Source organism: Euprymna scolopes, chromosome 18 (genome assembly GCF_053919585.1).
Source record: "Euprymna scolopes isolate OS-2025 chromosome 18, ASM5391958v1, whole genome shotgun sequence".
Lineage (NCBI taxonomy): Eukaryota > Metazoa > Mollusca > Cephalopoda > Sepiida > Sepiolidae > Euprymna > Euprymna scolopes.
The window spans coordinates 67,800,368-67,815,864 of NC_136499.1; the positions used below are offsets into that span (position 1 = coordinate 67,800,368).

Below are 15,497 nucleotides of genomic sequence, written 5' to 3' on the forward strand. Positions count from 1 at the left end.
GCGTTTCATCGTCTTGATATATCGCAGGGACAGCAAAACCTACTATTTAACAGTTTTCTCTGTTTCAGAATACATATCTGCATAATTCCTATTAGATTACCTTCCCAACAAGATCATGCCTTTTTATAAAAGCTTATTTTGACTAGTTCTCTGCATTTATAAATATATTTGAGTTATTGTTTCTTGGTCCAAGGAGGTTATATTTAATGTTTGTCTGTCTTTGTCGTTTTTGACTTTTATGTACTTTGATCTAACAGTGTTCTTCTGTTCTTTTGTCAGTAACGATTTAATTTGTGTTTTTTATTCTGTCCTTTCCTTAGCCCATTCGATATATTTTAGTGCGCTATTTCTTTAATCAATCTTATAAATAGTTCTTGTAGCTTCTTTACTCCCATTTTATTATTATTATTATTATTATTATTATTATTATTATTATTATTTTTTACTTACTTACTTACTTACTTACTTAGAATTTTCGCACAAGCCATAACCAAAGATTTCTCTTCGAGAACAAAGTATGGTGTTCCATGATGGTGGAGTGACAACATTTCTCCCAAGATTTTCAGTACTCTCCACTCCTTTTGATAACTTTTGTAAATTAATTTGCGCTATCAAAACATCAATCTACCATTCAGTTTTCGTTGCGTGCCTCCATTGGTCTTCACTGGAATTTTGGTAGCAGTACGCCCCCCCCCAAGGTGCCAGTTTTCTTCGCACTCATTCAGTGCTCTTCTTCTTTTGTCTTTTGATATTGATCGCTCTGGTTTATTTGGTATGATATAGATTGATTTTGAAAGATTATTATTATTATTATTATTATTATTATTATTATTATTATTATAATCTACTTACACATGTCTAAACCAGGATTCCGTCACTGACAATAACCCTCAGTGTTTCCTAGATTCAGAGTGATAAGTTTTCTCAGATTTCTAATGCTCTTCGTTGCTTTTTAAAAATCTTAACAAATTACTTTGCTTAATCACAAAAGCCACGTGCAATTGATTTTTATCTGGTAATAGCCACTTGTATTCCTTGAAATTTACGTGCAAAAATGTCTCTCCAATGTGTCAATGTTCTTTGCACGCAATTGTAAACTGGTTTAATAAGTTATAATGCAGGTGCCTTTTTATCAACATTGTTAGCATAATTTCCAGTGTGATGCCTTCCCTACTTGATCGTGTATATTTTCACATTCTTTTTTGGCTTCTTTGCCGCATTCACTTATGTGGTTTATTGTTTCGTCTCTTAGTCCACATTTGCTGTTTTCTTGTATCTTATCAATCTTTGCTTTTATGTGGGTGGTTCTAATTGCGTTATCTTGTACGGCTTTTCTTGGTGATTCAGTTTCTCTGTTAAGGTTAAGTGACGTTAAGTGATGTCGTTAGTCTCTTCTTTCGTAATCCTCATGAATCATCCATGTAACTATTTCCCTTCCCATTTTTATTTCCATCCCTGTCTCTTTTTCTATCTTGTTATTATTATTATTATTATTATTATTAGTAGTAGTAGTAGTAGTAGTAGTAGTAGTAGTAATAGTAGCAACACCTATTTAATATGGTCGTATATTTTTGCTAGTATATATGACGAACGAACACCTACTAGACTGTACACGCAAAAGGTAATGACCGAAAGAATTCTGTCCAGCCAACAAAACAGATAAGACACTGCGCGCTCCAAGAAAAGTTATAAGGTCAACAGAAAAAAAAAATCCACACCACTAAATTAAAAAATGGGGGAGGTAATGCGTGCAAGTTAATTTCATGACAATGTAAAAGAAGTTACACTATCATCCCTTGTAATGGTATAGTTCGGCTTCAGGTACAGAAGTAATGATTTACTTTCAGGGTTACAGAGACAGATACGAAATCTCCATCTATATATTAATACGACAGCGTGTGTGTTATTTTCTGTGTCATGCATACACCCGAGTCGTTTAATTGTTATTGACTTCCATATCTTGTAATGCATAATTTTGCTAAAATTTCTTCATAACTTTTGATTACGATTTGGTTACGGTTTCGATGATAGTTGATGGGACTCCAGTAGTCTATACTTGTTAAAAATGATTTTATCAAGAATTCCTTATAATTTTGGTTTCAGTTTCGATTTTAGCTGATAGCTCTTAAGTTATATATATATATATATATATATATATATATATATATACATATATATATATTAAGTAATGTGATTTATAATTTAAAAGTTTTAAAATTTTTAAAATTTAAAAATCAAAATTTAATTAAATTAAAAATCAGTTTCATAAGAAGGAACAACAACAAAGTCAATTATCTGTACGATCGTTTCGGAAATCCGTGCTTTTTATTTGTGGTATACATGAAGTCACGTAGAATAATTATACATAGTTTTTTTGGTAAGCACGGTCTCCTCATCAGCAAATTTAGGAGGATTTCTATTGAATTGAAAAGACACCAAAAATAAACCTAGCATTAAAAGTAAGGCAGATGAATCTGAAAAACTGAAGTAAAAGGTTTGGATATAAAATTTATAAGAAAATTAATAAGGAAATTGGTATAGGTTAGAGATAGAAATGAGTAGAAAAAAAAATATATTTTTGAATTTACATAATAAATTTGATTTAAAAATATATAGATATATAATTACCTTTTGGTTTTTCTTTTTTTGAAATCAGGAACTGTATTTAAAGTAGTCATTTAGATGTTTGCTATAGCTTTTTATTTTATTGAATGATGAATTTTAAAAGGGCGACGCTCGTGCAGTAAATTGTTTCCGTTAGCGTATTTTGATTTAGAGACGCTACAGTTAATATCTATAGAGAGAGAGTTTTTTTTTTTTTTTTTTTTTTTTTTTGCAAGTTTTTAAGGGGAGATAATTGTCATGGCTTTATTTATTATTTGATTTACGAGTCTAAGGGCGGTAATTGGTTTAACTTAATTTATTATAAAAAAAAAAAAAAAAAATCTATTTTTACTAATGAGTAATTTTTAATGATTTAAGGTGGTTTATATTTATTAAATTTAAACCAACGTTTATGATTACACGATAGAAGCTCGTGTCTTGAATTTACTAGTTTGGTTGTGCTTTTTATATCTTCATATTTTAAAATTTTTACGGTTTCTTTTGTACATAATGTACAAAATTTATCTCCTGGTTTATATGATTTGCAAGTCTCAATTATTTGCCATTTTAAGTTGAAAGAAATATTGCTATTTTTTAGTTGCCAAATATAGTTGGATAGAGTAGTTTGGTTTGATAGAGAGTTATTTTTAAAAGAATGTTTGTGCGTTGAAATTCTATGTTTTATTGGGCCAGATGTGGAACCAATATATATTACCTCTTGATTATTATGATTATTTTCCGTTAGGTCTATTGTTGGATTATAATGTGGTGGGTTGGTTAATAATTGATCGGTAGATTGATTTAAGTTGGTGTTATTATTTAATTCGGTAGTTGAGTTATGGCTGTTGATAGGTTCTTGTATATTTGGAGTTTTTGATACTGTGCAGCTATAGATAACATTTTTAATTTTACATGAGCCTTGTAGGGGACATTTATTTTTTCTTCTACAGTTACAGTCCGATGTATTTTGTATAGTTGCATTTTGTAGTTTATTAATTTTATTATTATTAGAGCTAATTATTTTCTGATGAAGGTTAGGCATAGTAGAGTAAGAGACTTTAATTGTGTTTTTATTGAAAATCTTATTATATCTATGGGGGGCTTTAAAGTTCTTATCTAATATTTTAAAAAATTCTCTAGCTATGTTTGTTTCTAGGTTTTTGGAATACGGGGGGTTGAACTATAGGATCTCCTTGTGTCTATTCTTACGTTTGCGGGTTTTAGTTTGTTGTTTATTTATATTATTATCTAATATTTGTAGTTTGGTTTTATCTTTTTTTGTCTCCTGGTTATTTTTCTTAACTCGTATACGGGAAGACATTGCCATATTATATGTTATTACGCTCTTAATAGGTTTATTTTTAATGCAGTTTATGTTTCTATCATTTTCATTTATGAATTTAATTTGTGAATTATATCCAGAGTTTTTAAGGGCTTCATTATAGTATTTTTCATTTTTGGTAAATATTGATTTAGTAGAAGACAGTCTAGAAATTCTTAGAGCGATATTGGGAACTATTGATTTTAATATTGATTTAGGGTGGTTTGATTGATTGTGGACATATAGAAGTGATTGGTTAGGTTTATGGTATGGTTCAAAGGTAGAATTTTCAAGATTTAAGGTTATGTCTAAGAAATTAACAATTTTTTTATTAGGATCGATTTTTATACTAAGTCCATAATTTTTAAATAATTTATGTAGAGCTTTAATTGCATTTTCATAATTTTTATTAGTAGAATTCGTTATGAAAAGTGCATCATCTCTATATAGCCCTCCTTCAAGTTTGAATTGTTTATGGAGTATACAATGTATTTCATTTAAAAGGAAAAGGCCAACTAGATCAGTGACCTGAGTCGAGTCCGTCGATCCCATTAAAATGTTGAAGTGGTTAGGGGTATTTTTCCTGGTCCAATATTTATTATCAAATGTTATTAAAGACTGTCTAGCTATAAGTATTAGTTTAGTTTCGTCTTGAGTTATATTAGTTAATTTTCGTGCCATTAATAGAGATTTATTAAGTAGGATAGGTGATATAGATTGGTAATATGATTCAATGTCAAAAGAAAGAAATTTAATATTATTTTTATTTTGAATATTAGAAAACCAGTCGATTACTTGGTTTGAAGATTGCCATAGTGGGTATTTTATTATGGATTTAATTTTGGGGATAATTCTATCTAATATGTTTTTACTAACCAGTCCTATATCTGATTTCGAGGGGCAAATGAGTCTAATAGTAGGGTTGATATTGAAGCTGTGTTTGTGGTCTTTTAAAGTAAATCTCGGGGTACCTGGTACTGTTATTTCTGTGTATTTATCTATTTTAAGTTTAGTTAAAATGTTTTTTGCATCATTATTTATTTTATTTAGTGCTGATTTATTAGTAGTTTTATAATTTTTATTAAGTTCTTTATATATTAGATTTTTATATTGTATATAGTCCATTGTGTAGAAATTTCCAGTTTTATCTGCCGGTACTATGAGTTTATTTTGGTGGCTTGTAGAAATAGATTTTGAAAATTTATTTATTTTTTTAAGTGTTGGAGTGATATATTTTTTATTTTTCTTAAACTTAATATTTTTAATCAGGTTGATTAAGTCATTTTCAAAATTTTCAGTGTCTATGTTTCTCTTAGGGTTTTTGTATGTTTTTAGTCTGTAGTATTTCGCTGCTTTTCTTTCTTCATTGTCTTGTCTGAGGATGGTTTCTTTTATTTCTCCAGGTTGGTGGTGTATTGGTTCTGTGGTTTCACTTTGGTAATTATCAAAATGGTAGGCTTTCCATCTCAAGTTCCTTATAAATGTATTTATACTTGTAATTAAGCTGGTTATAAAGGTGTCTTTAGGGGGTATGGGGATGCATTTAGTTGATAATTGTATGTTCTTCTTATGAAACATATCTACAATTACGTATATAAACTCAACCTGTTATAGGGAGCTGATAATTTAAAGGAGATTAGAATAATAGTCTAAAGAGCTAAGTGTATTTTAATGTAATAGTGAAATTACTAGTTTAATTAAAATACAGGAAATGCTCGTTGTAATTTAGATATATAATAAGCTCGATAGTTAAATGTCCTAGAGCTAATTCAATATTAAGTAATGTGATTTATAATTTAAAAGTTTTAAAATTTAAAAAATTTAAAAATCAAAATTTAATTAAATTAAAAATCAGTTTCATAAGAAGGAACAACAACAAAGTCAATTATCTGTACGATCGTTTCGGAAATCCGTGCTTTTTATTTGTGGTATACATGAAGTCACGTAGAATAATTATACATAGTTTTTTTGGTAAGCACGGTCTCCTCATCAGCAAATTTAGGAGGATTTCTATTGAATTGAAAAGACACCAAAAATAAACCTAGCATTAAAAGTAAGGCAGATGAATCTGAAAAATTGAAGTAAAAGGTTTGGATATAAAATTTATAAGAAAATTAATAAGGTAATTATATATCTATATATTTTTAAATCAAATTTATTATGTAAATTCAAAAATATATATTTTTTTTCTACTCATTTCTATCTCTAACCTATACCAATTTCCTTATTAATTTTCTTTTAAAGCTGATGCACCCAAGTCATATGCGTATATACTTTTTGGAAATCACAACTTTATAATATATAAAAATCGAAAGAACATTAACTCTATAATAATAATAGCATGGGTGCCCGGCGTTGCCCGGGTATTTGGAGGTGTATGCTGAGCAAAAAAACGATCAATGTTTTAACTTTGACCCCGATTATAACCGCTTAACAGTTATTGTTTTGGACTCAATTAAAGTTATTAAGTTATATCCCTGTCCAAGGAACCTATATCTAAAATTTCAAGTGTTTAGACCCAAAATTGTCGCAGGAGTTTGATAGAGTTCTCAAAAGTCAAATCGTTGAACTTTGACCCCTTAACAGCCAAATTTCTGACCGAAAACCGATCATATCGATTTTCCTAAATCTCAGTACGCTATATATGAAATTTCGAGTCTGTAGACTAAAAATTGACAGAATTATTGCGTAGGGAAATGTACACAGACAGACACAAAGACAGACACACAGGCGCGTTCACTTTTATAGATATACTATCATTTTAGCCCGGTGTTGCCCGGGTGTTTGGAGGTGTGTGTCGAGCAAAAAACAAAGCGGTCAATTTAAACTTTGACCTCTATTATGACTCTTTAAAATTTATTGTTTTGGACTCACATCAAGTTATTAAGATAGATCCACGTCCAAGGAACCGATATCTAAAATTTCAAGTGTTTAGACCCAAAATATAGAGTTTTGTAGAGTTCTCAAAATATAGAGTTTTGTAGAGTTCTCAAAAATCAAATCGTTGAACTTTGACCACTTAATAGTCAAATTTCTGGCCGAAAATCAATTACTAAGATTTTCCCAAATCTCAGTACCCGGTATATCAAATTTCGTGCCTGTAGATTAAAAATTGACAAATCATTGCGTATGGAAATGTACACAGACAGACACACATACACGTTCATATTTATAGATATGTAGGTAGATAGGTTAATAGATTAAACAAAAATATATACGTATGCATAAATATAGATGGAAACAATTTTTTTGTTTACTGTAAAGATTTTACGCAAATATTATGCAAGTATAAATCATGTAGAATATCTGCATGAATATAATTACACGTAATAGTTAACACTAGATGATCATCCTATAAGAAAACCGAAAAACCTTACAGAAAATTAATTAAAATGAATGTTTAAAAGAATATGCAAATTAGCTAGATCTTTTTCTAGTGAATGAAATTTCACAACCCATATATAAGAAAATTGTACTTTCTTTTTAAATAAATTGAAAAAAGGGGTTTTAATATGAATATCAATACACACAAAAGAAAAATGAATTTATAGGAGTATAGATAGATTGATATACGAAATCTGCAAAAATTAAAATATCATATTTAACCTTACTTTACAACCCGGGAATCCCTGCTTGCTTAGATAAATACTTTTACCGTTTTAACAAAAGAGCTACAATAATATCAGAGCGTCTCTATTTACACTGAACATAAACAGAATGCTGACATCAATATATTACATATGGATGAATTTGCTGTGGAATTTCCACAGGTCCCATTAAAAATGAAAACGTTAAGAATTAATGGTAGTGGGAGTAGATTTTTTGTTTTAGGCAGAAAGAAACAAAATCTCGATGAAAAATGGATTTTCTTTTGTATTTGTGCATAGAAAGTAACTAAATCCCTCATATAATATTATTTTATGTCTGTCTGCAGTTCCACAACAAAAATGTTGTTTTTCTTCTCTTCCAATGTTTTTGAGCCCTGTCGGTGGGGCATTAGAATACGCCGACTGCCCCCCTGCAGAGGGTAAAAGTCCCTCAATGGCGGTCCTGGATATGACCTTAAACTATATCCAGTGGTGAGGCCCCAGCTTGTGGGCTGTGGGGAGTGTGGAGCCACCCTTTAATTACCATTGCTCCCAGGTCCACTCTGACCCGGAGTGGTAGTACCTGTTAGGATCCCAACTATGGGTTGAATAGAAACCGACTTGAAAACAACAAAAATTTTCTTCAAAATCTTTGGATTCGACATTAAATAACCCGAAAAGGGTTGATATGCCGTAAAACAAAAACAACCAACCAACCAATGTTTTTGATACAACTCGAAAATATATCAAACTCTTAAAAAGTTACTTACGTTTTTGTGTAACTTCTATTCCGCCCTCCCCATTTTCTCTACTGCTTTATTAAATAACTGTCTGCAACATACATTTTAACATACAGGTGAAGTCTCATGGCAGGCACACTATTTTTAACTCCAACGCAACTCGACGAAATCTAATTATACGTGCGTAAACATATTCTTACTTATTAATTTCAGGTGTGGTGAATATAAACATGTACATAATAGAAATAAAGCGACACCGAAGAAAATATAACTTATATATGCCGCTATTAACGTGTGCAACACGAAATGCTACGCTTTCGCAAAATTAAAATATGAATCAATAGTTTTTCGCATTGTTTTGATTCATCGGACAATGTTTCGGTCGATGTAATCTCCGACCTTCTTCAGGTGTATCTTGTCGAACTCGGAAATGATCTCGTTCTGTCAGTCATGTGTGGATAAATTCCTAGGTAATTTGCTATTGTATGTTTTTATTTAAGCAAATAAAGGTTTTGTTCGAAATTTCGTCCATATTCGCAGGTTCGACAGTAACATTCTCGTGTTTGAGAAGATGCACCTGAAGAAGATCTAAGCTTACGTCGACCAGAACGTTGTAAAAATGACACATGATAAACATATAAATAATCAATGGGTTCTTTAATATTACAGGGGCGTGTTCTAAATGAATGTTTCTCTTTAAAAGCACACGAGACTTGACTTTTGCCTTTTAAATTTTTATATACAAAATTACTGTCATAAAATGAATAGTAGATTCTCTACAGTGCAATGTAGACTACAATGCATTGCGGACTTAGTAACTACTGGGAGGGATGTGAAGCTTTTTCTAGGTGCACTGAGATTGGACCCCAACTAGAGCGCGTAATCAATCGATTCGATTGAAAATCGGTAATTTCATTGATTTCGATGCCAATTAAAATATAAAAGTGTGACACATCCATTGATGATTATTCAATCCCAAGCAATGTAGGGTCTACCTGCTAGTTTATATATAATGTGAACAAGCATCTCTCCACAAAACTTGCGCTTAAGAAAGTTTTATAAATTTAGTCCCTAACCAACAGAATCAGCAGCAGCAGTTTAAATTGTAGTATGGCTTGTCTGGTTTAATTGGGGGTGAAATATATAATGTACCAGATGAGTTTGCTTATAAAATCGCATAAGTGGAAGATAAACAATTAACTTGAGATACAAAGCTAGATAAAAAAGTAAAACCTCCTATTTTTTTAACTCTACGTCGACGGAAGTGATGTCATTAAAGCGATGTAGCTTCTGTTCTCTAGAATTTATTTTCTACATAACCATTACCATTCTTAATGCTCTTCTGCAAGAAATGTAATGCCGCATCTATGCTTTTGAAGCTCCTCTATAACAGCGGATGCTCATTACGTAAACATCTTCAACAAACAGATTCAACCTTCAGATCATGGATGCATCCACTCCAACTCAATCTGCACTCTTCTCTGCTCTATTCTAGTGGAATAAAAATGTGGCATTATTTGTGGAATTCCTTTTGTAGAAAAGAAAAAGCACGTGAAAAGAAAATAGAACTCACAATTATTTATATTTGCTCAGCTTTAATTATAATTCCGAAATGATTATAAATAGAAATAAGGCTTAGCACCGGCGTACAAGTAGTTAACTGGAAAACTATCAACTATGATCGGGTATGTAGATTTTTAGATGATCTATGTAAATAATGTTTGAGTGAAAAACTAGATACCTTAAGGTTTAAATACATGCTAATACAAATAAGCGAAATAGCAATAAATTGCCGACCATGATCTAATTAAACATTGAAAAATTCACATAAAAACTGACACAATCAATACACTTAAAACTATTAACACATAGTAAAAAACACGGAATAAATTACTATTGAATAGACATGTTGGATTCAAGTCTAAACTAAATACTTTATGATGTAGGATTAAAACTTCATGTAAAATAAAAAGTATTGTAAAAAGTAATGACGACATTAAATATCATTGTAGCGTTTGTGCTTTTACTGAGTGGAATAGAAAAAAAATCGATGCAACTTCGAATACGTACATTCTCTCTCTCTCTCTCTCTGTGTCTCTTCTTCTGTCTCTCGATATATATATATATATATATATATATATATATATATATATATATATATATATATCATGGAAATATATTCATAATAATAAAGCTATAATTTACTCACCGCAGAAACTAATCATGTAGATTCCCAGTGAAGATCCAACCTGGACGCATTAATGTACTTTAATTGCCATAACTATATTTATATATTTTATTATCAAGCTCCACTAACGGATTAAGTACCGTTAACATAAATACTAAATATCTAAGTACCATATATTATATTGCATGGCAATAGTGTACGTTTATTTATGTAATAATATGTATTTATATATAGGTATATATGTGTAATATAGTGCATATACCTGCGTGAAAAGATGTCGGAGGCAACGAAGAATGGCTGGCTTTAAGGGAGATTAGCAGCGGCAGCAACGGTAGTCGAAAAACTTGGATATGCAAATTGGAAAATATGTGCGAGAAGAAGGAAGCAAGAAAAAATGCAACACGTATTCGAGAAAGAAAGTCGGTGTCGAAGGAAATAGACGTGTAAAGCAAAGGCGACTAATGGGCTATGATAGGGTCGAAGAGGAAAAGTGTATACGGAGCGAGATTGATGATGGCGGGAGATTTTTAACTGATGTCGAAACAATAATAACGGCCATAAAAAAAATGCCGACCCGAAGTTTATTTATTTATATTCCTGTTTATTTGTTTGTCCATTTGCGACGTAACAGCTACGTTAAATATATTTGCATGTACGTGTGTGTGTTGTAGATAGGCATACACATGGTTTAGACAAAATAATTGAAACGCCTTTTGAAATTTGCGTCAATTGTAAAACATTTATAAAAATTGAAAAAAAATTAATTTATGATTATTGTTTCTCCGTAGTAATAATTAAACGTTCATCATTTTGTGTGTGTGGGGGGTGTGTGCAAATAATTCGTATTAGTGAGAAAAATGAACACGACAGACCTATCAGATTTCGAAAAACAGATTGTTGGTACCCGAATGACAGATGCTGTTGTATCTTTGGGGCGTATATATTATGCACGGGTGTCTCAACTTGTGCATCGTCTGGTGGTATAAAATGTTCGTCAAATGGGTGTGTGTAGACAGGGTATATATGTTTGTGTATATATCTCACAGTCATCTATTTGACGCGTGTATATGCGTGTGTTCGTCTATCTAGTTTTTCTATATTTCGTTGAATTGATTCGTGTATAAAACTTACGACTGAGTTGATATATTAACAGATACAGTTTGACAATATTTATGCAATATTTACAACAGAAAGGGACAAATAGCAGTTCGCTGGGATTGTAACACCGACCAATCGGTAAAACATACCTGGTCCGTCTTTGATCCTGTTTGACGGATCCTCAGAAAAAAAACTGCCCAATGAATAAACAAATCTCAGAGTATCTTTTATACAACTTTATTACCGATGTTTCCCCATAAGAAAGCTGAAACGCTGGTCCTAGACTAACACATGCTGATCCCCTCTATCACCGCCACTGGACCGTCTTTATGCCTCTGTCGACTCCGACTAGATCTGCTCTTTCATGCTCCTGACTCTTGACTAAAAACCATGCATGTCTTTTTGTAGTTCTACCCCAAGTTATTATCATTTTAAGTGATTTCTACATAAGACTGCTCCAAACTCTCGAGGTCAACCTATTTTAAATTACTATGAGTTCTAATATTTTTTTCTATTAAAAATCCTTAACATAGGTAATTTAACCTGCAAATATTTATTTCGCTATGATAATATTTATAGGACTATACGGAGACACTACTCATAGGATATGAGATCGATAGAATAACCAATTTATAATCGGGATTTATCAATTTTTTTTGGGCCATAGTAACGTGTCTCGCAATCTATTATAGTCGAAAGTCGGAGTGTATCCGCGGAATCATTGCAGGTAAATTTAACGGGATTAATAGAAATGTTTCCCTAATCCAGACCCTTACATAAAATTATAAAAATAAATGCCGGAAAATAACGACACTTGACAAAGAACACAAAATCACTATATTAAGATGAACTCGATGCCTCCGATCAGCCTCGAAAGACAAAGGTAGCTGCTTATGTAATTTTGTGGAAACAATGCCGAGATAAACGGAGAATACATACAACACCTGGAAGTCCCAAACGGTCGCCCATTTGGTACTGATCAGGCTCATCGTTGCTTAACTTCGGTGATCTGACGCGAACCGGTGTGTCAAACGTGATTATGACGTATGATGAAACATTTATTTACGTGTTAGGAATATTTGTTTAGATTGTTCCAACATAAGTGTTTTCTTGTGTTGACTGTTTGTAATGAAAGATTAATGAAATGAACATTTTTTTGTGTGAGTAGTATGATTACTGATTGTTTATGATCAGAGTGTCACACGTAGCTTCAAGTAAATGTGACTATTTTCTGACAAAAACAGTCCATAAATCATGTAAGCGAATGCGAGTGTGTGAGTTCATTTCGTAAGAAAAGTAGTTCGAAATAAAATGCTTTAAAAGAAGATTTAAATTCTTGTTCAATGTGGTAACTTTCCATGATGGGAATTAAAGTACACGTGCATAACGCGTAAACTCAGGTCGGGGGATTTTAACGTCTCCCACTGACGGATTTATTCTAAACATGTGGAGAAATCAAGAAGAAAAACTAATTTAATTTTTCGCAGGCAAATCTTTATACTTTTAAGCCCTCTCGAACGTTCCAGCCTGTTTATTGTTTACGCGAGGAAGCGTAAATACGTCATTTTGTTTCATGTATGCAGTGGTCGTATCACAACGTTCTTCATCCGCGTGGACGTTAAAGCGGTGATCGCTATGAAATGTTCCTGCTGGGAATTAATTGTGGCCGGGCGTAGTGGTTGCTACACACTATTTTTTTACAAATCTTAAAACGATTTTAATAATTGTCGACAAGTTCATCTTTCGGAATTATGTCACGAATATTTAACAGTGCTCCTGTAACAGAAGTGACTAAGATGATTATTGTATCAAAAGGAACGCTCGAAGGTGATGGCAGCCTTTGATAAAGAACGAAAAACATTCTCTTCTAAGCAGGTTTCTTGAAGAAAGCTGAAGATGTCTGAAAGAGATTGTAAGGCATTTAAGAACTCTGAGAAAATAGCACAAAACAACGGCACTCAACATTAAAGCATGGCTTAAAAATCATCTGGATATATATGCATATTGATATGAAAATGCAACTCCCATTACACCATCTATATTTACATTTATATACAAATTCTTATATGCATGCCACACGTTGTTGATTTGATTATATAGACACATGTGATAAAAGAATCACTTTTTATTGAAAATATAAAGAAATAAATAAGGCGTCAAAGTAAATATATTAACACATGAAATGGACATAAAGTCTGCAATAAACTGCAGAGATGAGAATAAAACGACGACATTAGAACCACGTCGGATCAAAGTATATACAGTATGTCCTAAAACTAAAATATAGCCATAATTCCCACACTGAGATACTTTGACCAGACTGAAATGGATTCCCCCTTCTTCCACCCCTTTCGCTTCCTATTCCTTTTTCATCACATTTTTTCTCCCAAACCCCACTGGCCCTGTCGGTGGGGCATTAGAATACGCCGACTGCCCCCCTTCCCTGCAAAGGGTAAAAGCCCCTCAATGGGGGTCCTGGATATGACCTTAAACTATATCCAGTGGTGAGGGCCCCAGCTTGTGGGCTTTGGGGAGTGTGGAGCCACCCTTTAATTACCATTGCTCCCAGGTCCACTCTGACCCAGAGTGGTAGTACCTGTTAGGGTCCCAACTATGGGTTAAATAGAAACCGACGTGAAAACAAATATATTCTATTAAAAAAAAAATCTTCAAAATCTTTGGATTCGGCATTAAATAACCCGAAAAGGGTTGATATGCCGTAAAACAAAAACAACCAACCAACCAACCCAAACCCCACATACCCGTCCTCACGAACTAAACTCCACCTTTTCCACGGTTTAAATCACACCAGATATTGTTTTTCTGTATAATGAATGAATCCTTACTTTGGATTCAGTATTGCTTCTTCTTTCGGTCTGATGAGGTAGGGGTCTTAACAGCGATTCCACTGAAACATGTATTCAGTTATGTAACGACTAATGTTTAATATATATATATATATATATATATATATATATATATATATATATATACAGAGTGCACAAAAAGATGTGCCCACAGCTTAACTAATTACTAAGTATAGATGTTTTAAAATTTAGACGCAATCAGCCTTGTACAGTACCAAATGCAGAACTAACGTGTAAATAAAACCACCCACATTTGTAACAAAGTGTTTCTGAAAGTACGAGAATGTCTGATAAATGTATTAATAGTTTAATAAACTGTTTCAGAAGATATTCCCAACACGACGGGAGGAGACTTTGTTTTTTTTTTACATGGGGGTCACCACTTATCAAGGCCTGAAGGCCACTCAGGGATAAGGGTTATTGCGTGTACAGTAATCAATGAGATAGTATTGTAGTAATAATTAGTATTGGGGGTTTCGATAGTGTCTTACGGTTTGTCAGGAGTTTGTTTATGTTGGACTTGAAGACGTCCAAGTTGTAGTCAGGTGGGAAACAGGCAAACGGCAGAGAGTTCCAATGGCGTGCAGTTCTAAGAAATAATCTTTGCCCATGGAATCTACGTTTGGATTTAGGCACAGATAAAGAGTGGGGAAAATTTGTGACAGTAGTTTCAGCCAGACGGGTGTTTCTCGTAAAGGATTGGAGAGGGGGGACGAGGGATTGGAGCTCAGACGAGCACCTGCCATGGAAATAACGATAAAACAAAGACAGGCTCGCAACGTCTCTTCTGTGGGAGAGAGATTGCAGGGTAGTTCATGCAAGATGGTGCTCCTCCTCACTAGCACACGAACTATATATATATATATATATATATATATATATATATATATATATATATACATCGAAACCCACTTTGGGTCTGGCGTTGTCCGTTCTCGATGCAATTGCTCGATTCTATATAATTCTGGGTTCTAGCTTTATCGTGAAAGGTGTATGTGAACGGGTATTTATATATCTATCTATAATCTCCTCTTAATGTCTAATATATATATATATATACATATATATACATACATATATATGTGTGCGTGT

At 32.5% G+C, this 15,497-nt stretch overlaps 1 pseudogene; it reads right to left on the reverse strand.

The window, feature by feature from the left end:
* Positions 1 to 12,470: 12,470 nt before the first annotated feature.
* LOC145301507 (5S ribosomal RNA) lies at positions 12,471 to 12,588 on the reverse strand (annotated as a pseudogene).
* Positions 12,589 to 15,497: the final 2,909 nt, after the last annotated feature.